We start from the raw sequence: 6,000 nt of genomic DNA on the forward strand, positions 1-6,000 counted from the left end.
AAACGGATCATTAGGAAAAGAACTGAAACTCAAACTGCCAATATCATAATGCAAATCTACGGTGCAACTGCATTTGGACTATCATGTACAGTTCTGATCAACTCGCCTGATGTAGAGCTGGAAAAGGTCCAGGGAAGGGCAACCAAAATGATTTAAGGGATGGAGCAACTGAGGAAAGTGCACATCACTTGGGGCTTTTCAGTTAAGAGAAAAAGTAAGTAAAAGGGGACACACTAGATGTTTAAAATGACACATGACCTGGAGAAATCAGACAAAGAGAAGTTTTCCCTTGCTCACAGCCTGGAGCTAGCACACAGAGAAGAAAGTTAAAACTGTCTGTCAGCCATATACTGATGACACTTTAGCAGCTAAATTTTAACTTAAATCTCTGGAGGACTTTTCCCTGTAGCCTCACACAGATGCCAAAAGTCAGGTGCGACAAGATAGAGCCCCAAAGGCCTAAAACCATGGTGTGGGCCAGGCTTCTCCCACCACCACCTTCTGGTCCAGCCTGCAGAAATGGCCAGGACCAACATGACAGTGGATCTCCCATGGGCCAGTGATGCATCTCCCGGGAAGAGTTGGGCAGGGGGAGCATCATCCAAGAGGGATTGAGCTGGGAGCTGCTGTCTCTTCCGTCCCTCACCCAACCACAGCCCTGATGGAGAGGAGCAGCTCCCTGCCCTGGCTGGGGGGTCCCTCTGCGCACCCATCCCAGAAAGGCGGCAGCAGCAGCAACCAGCCAGGAAGCCCACAGCCAGTGTCTGCAATGGGGAAGCCAAGCTCCCGCTGACCCACAGCTGCCACAGGGCAGTGACTGGGTCCCACCAGCTCCTGACATGTTGTTGGCCTCTCACCCCCGCCTTAGGGCCAAGAGCTACCTTTCAGACTGTGGGGTGACTCTGCCAGAACTGGCACCCTGGAGCCAGAGGAAATCCAGACATAGGGCAAGGATCAGCCCTGGCAAGCAGCCTGGCAGGGGCCACAGGGACCGCAGACTTCCACGGAGGCCTTCACTGCCTTCCTCCTGAGGGTTATACCTGGTGGAGTCCACAGTGTGAGGTGCCTAGTTGGAGAAAGAGGCAGCAAAGATCATCACCTGTACCCAAACCATCTTCCTCTACTGGGCTCATGAGGGAGGCCTTCCCTTCCTGATTCAGCTCTATGGGCTTCCGAAGGCTCAGACTGGCACCTGAGTCAGGGTGAAAGGGGAAAGAACTGGGGAGGGCCAGGCAATGGCTGGTTTTCAACATTGTGATCTATCTCCATCTATCAACATCGTGATATGCCGATACATCACAGTGTCTGAAATAAGGATGGAACCATGTAGAGGCGAACTGAGAAACTGGGGGTAGCGGATGTGGGAAACAGGAGGGAGGGAGGCAGGCAGGGGGAAGAAAGTGGGGTGCCAAAAGAGTCAGGAGACAGACACACCGGATCCACTAAAACAGAATCTCATGAAATGATGAAACTTTTTTGCACAAACAACCACTGTCAAATGCTGCCATTGGATGAACCTTAAAGATCCACTGCACAGATAATGGCAATTTCTAAATAACAGTATTTCAGGTGCTCTCTGTCCCTCTCCACCCTGAGGCATTGAAAAATTGGCAAAGATTGATTTCTAATTTTGCATTTCAGGGGCGAAAGACATTGGTTGTCACTAAAAGGAGCTTTCCAGCACTGGCATGAGGGAAAACATGGCTCAGAGGCATGGATAGTTATGGAGCCTCATAATCCGTTTCACTGAATCACAGGTTGCCTCTTTGTCCACACAGGTCTTCTGTGGTTTCTTGGTGGTTTTGCTGTCATTCTGTGCAAAATTCACAAAGCTCCTCGATAATTCATGCCTTGAAACAATGTTGTTGTGGAGGGTTCAGTCCCCAAAGGCATATCCAAGTGCGAGTGGCAATGGGGAAACCCAGCCAGGTGGGTGGGGTATAAATAATAAATAATAATAATAATAATAATAATAATAATAATAATAATAATAATAATAATAATATAATAATAATAATAATATAGTATTAATCCTGGAGAGCTGCTGCCAGGCCGTGTGGGCAACACTGAGCTGGAGGAAGCAAGGGTCTGACTTGCTGCCAGAGCAAGCCCTGAAGGGGTTTCCACCCAGCTCCTGCTCTCTCCTGCAGGCTGTGAACCCAGAAACTGCTATGCAGAGGCACTTACTGCCTCCAGCTGTGGAGAGAAATCATAGAGTTGGAAGGGACTCCCAAGAGCCATCTAGCCCAACCTCCTGCAATGCAGGAATCATGGCCTCAGGAGCTGGTAGCCATCAGTGGCCTGATCCTCTTTGAATTTGTCTGATCGTCTTTAACGCCATCCAAGTTGGTGACCATCCTCACTACCTCTGGGAGCGAAGGCCTTTGCTTCACCCTTCTGCCCTGTGGCAAGAAGGGCTTTCTTTCCTCTGCCCTGAATCTTCCAACGTTCAGCTCCATTGGATGATCCTGCTGGGCTCCAGTGTTACACGACAGGTGAAAAGCCCTGCTGAGATGCCTCACCCCAATCCAAGACTCCGATGGGGGGGGGCAGTTTCTGGGTTGGGGGTGGCAGGTGTGTGAGAGCCTGTGGCAGCTGAGATGAAGCCACACGACGCCCAAGAGCCTCTGAAGTGGCCTGACCCCGTTCACCTCTTGGTCACTGGCTCTCCTCTGCCACAACATGTCCCAATGTCACCGTGCTGGAGCCTCAGCTGATCATGCGCCACAGCATGCGGCTGGTCAAGAAGCATCCAGCCATGGAGACAGGACCAGTTTCCAGAACCTGGCTGCAGGCTTGAGGGGTCCAAGGGCAATGTGTCCTCTCTTGGGCCGGCTCCTCTGTCGGCTGGCTCCAGATCTAGCCACCCTGTAAAATTCCCACGATGCCCCAGCGTAATGTTAGGTCAGGGGCATTGTGGGAATCATAGAATCATAGAGTTGGAAGAGACCACAAGGGCCATCCAGTCCAACCCCCTGCCAAGCAGGAAACACCATCAAAGCATTCCTGACAGATGGCTGTCAAGCCTCCACTTAAAGACCTCTAAAGAAGGAGACTCCACCACACTCCTTGGTAGCAAATTCCACTTCCGAACAGCTCTCACTGTTAGGAAGTTCTTCCTAATGTTTAGGTGGAATCTTCTTTCTTGTAGTTTGAATCCATTGCCCCGTGTCCGCTTCTCTGGAGCAGCAGAAAACAACCTTTCACCCTCCTCTATATGACATCCTTTGATATATTTGAACATGGCTATCATATCACCCCTTAACCTTCTCTTCTCCAGGCTAAACATACCCAGCTGCCTAAGCCGTTCCTCGTAAGGCATTGTTTCCAGGCCTTTGACCATTTTGGTTGCCCTCTTCTGGACACGTTCCAGCTTGTCAGTATGCCTTCTTGAACTGTGGTACCCAGAACTGGACACAGTATTCCAGGTGAGGATCTGACCAGAGCAGAATATAGTGGTACTATTACTTCCCTTGATCTAGACTGCTATACTCCTATTGATGCAGCCCAGAATAGCATTGGCTTTTTTAGCTGCTGCATCACACTGTTGACTCATGTCAAGTTTGTGGTCTACCAAGACTCCTAGATCCTTTTCACATGTACTGCTCTCAAGCCAGGTGTCACCCATCCTGTATTTGTGCCTTTCATTTTTTTTGCCCCAGTGTAGTACTTTGCATTTCTCCCTGTTAAAATTCATCTTGTTTGCTTTGGCCCAGTTCTATCTTAAGGTCATTTTGAAGTGTGATCCTGTCCTCAGGGGTATTAGCCACCCCTCCCATTTTGGTGTCATCTGCAAACTTGATCAGGATGCCCTCAAGCCCATCATCCAAATCATTGATGAAGATGTTGAATAAGACTGGGCCCAAGACAGAACCTTGTGGCACCCCACTAGTCACTTCTCTCCAGGATGAAGAGGAGCCATTGATTAAATTAAATTAAATGGGGGCTAGGTGCAGCTGCCCTGAGCTGGGTCATGGAAGGAAACTTTTAAGGTGGGGCGGGGAGAATTGCGCCAGATGTCAGCAGGACACCCTCAGCTCTGGCCCTAGTGCTGGGTCCTGGCATGATGTAAAGAAGAAGAAGAAGAAGAAGAAGAAGAAGAAGAAGAAGAAGAAGAAGAAGAAGAAGAAGAAGAAGAAAGAAGAAGAGAGAAAGGTTTCTCAAAGATGCTGGGGGGGGAAATGGTGGCTTATTTTTATATTTTGTCCAACACATTTTGGCTTCAAGGGCTTATCTCACTTGTTCCTCTATCAGCAGCTCAAAAACCATCCGGTTTAAAGACTTTATGGGGCAAATCGCCTTCAAAGCTGAACTGCAGTGGGCTAATATAACAATAAACTACCACTCTTTCCAGCATCTCTGAAAACATTTATCTCTTTTTTGGTTTACATTATTGGAGACTTCCTGCTTCCTGTCAGCAACCGAAGGATCCCAGAGGCCAACACCAGCCCTACCAGTTTCCCCTTTCCAAACTGGGCCATGATTTCGGCAGTAGGCCAGGGGGTGCCCCCAACTCCACCAACACAACAGAAAATGGGAAGAAGCCCAGCCAGCACCAGAGGGAAGAAAGAAGCTTCCAGGTGTGGGCAGGGTGCCCCCCAGCGGCCATGTGGCAGACTCAGGCTCATGCTCCTCAGCATGGCCTGGACCCCCTCAGTGCAGGATGTGACCGTGAAGAGGCCCCCTTGTCATCTGCTCTCCCTTCACCCGAGCACCAGCCGCCTCAGCACCCAAAGAGGGGTCATCATGCCCAGCTCTTGGTGGGTGCCAGAGACAGAGGAATTTCAGTGGTGCCACCCTCTTTTGGATTTTCAAAGAGCTTTGAGGACCCATCTGTCTCAATCTGCTTTTCCCTGAGATGGCTATTTGTCTGCTGGTTTGAAACTATTTCGGCATGATTTAATTAATTTTAGGGCTTGCTAGGTTGGATTCTCTATTGTCAGATTTTGTTAACTATTCTTTTAAATTAAGGGGTTTTGTGTAAATTGTAAATTGCTAAGAGGTTTTACTACAGTTAAGTGGTATATATGATTTTGTTAATTGAATAAATCAAAACCGATAGTGTGCTTTTACTGAGTTTTAGCCTCCTTGGGAGATTTCCCTTGTAAGGAAGCCTGCTCCTTACTCCTAAGTGTCTGGGCACTGTGATTGCTCAGTGAGCAGGAAAAACATCTCTCTGTCCTAGGCTCAGAGGTGCTGCCCCATATGGTGTCCAAGTACTTGCAGGCTCCAGTAAGCCAGGGGACCCAGCAGGGGGTGCCAGCTGACCAGGATCCGGCCCTGAAAGAGGGCGAGGAGGAACTCTGCACCAGGCCCTCCTTCTCTCTGCCACCACTGCACCAAGGTCACGTCACCCACTTTTAGATTCGAGTGCATACTGTATGTATGTGCAAATGTGCACCTATCTCTATCCATATGCAGATGTGTGTCAGCTGGAGCAGCCACACCTGCAGAGCCGTCCCTCTTCTGGCTGAATCATTCAGGTGTTTTCCAAGAGGGCGGGTGGGGTTGGGGGCTTCCTCTCCAAGCCTTTGGGAGATGCAGAGAGGGCACCAAAGAGGGGGCCTTTCAGCCCCCCTTCCTCCTCATGCCCTCCAACATTTCTCTGGTGGAAATAGGGACATTCTGTTCTACATCAATGTGTGGCGTCTATGTGCGTGGGAGATGAAATGTGGGAGCAGCTTCCTGATGTAGAATGGTCACCTGGAGCAAATGACGAATCTGCCGAACCTACCTGACAGGGTTGTTGTAAAGAAAAAATGAGGGAGGGAAGGAATCATGTATAACATCTTCCACATATAAAGGGAATGAAATAAAATTTTAGCTGGAAGCTGCCTTGAGTCCCTGACAGGGAAAAAGGTGGATACTACTACTACTACTACTACTACTACTAATAATAATAATAATACGGAAGCTGTTGAGCCACCCCCCCACCCCTCCTGGACCATTACACTGGAACAGGAGTATTGAGGGTTTCAAGCCAGCGCTGGAACCCAGCAG

The sequence above is a fragment of the Lacerta agilis genome, chromosome 7 (assembly GCF_009819535.1).
Source record: "Lacerta agilis isolate rLacAgi1 chromosome 7, rLacAgi1.pri, whole genome shotgun sequence".
NCBI classification, from domain to species: Eukaryota; Metazoa; Chordata; class Lepidosauria; order Squamata; family Lacertidae; genus Lacerta; species Lacerta agilis.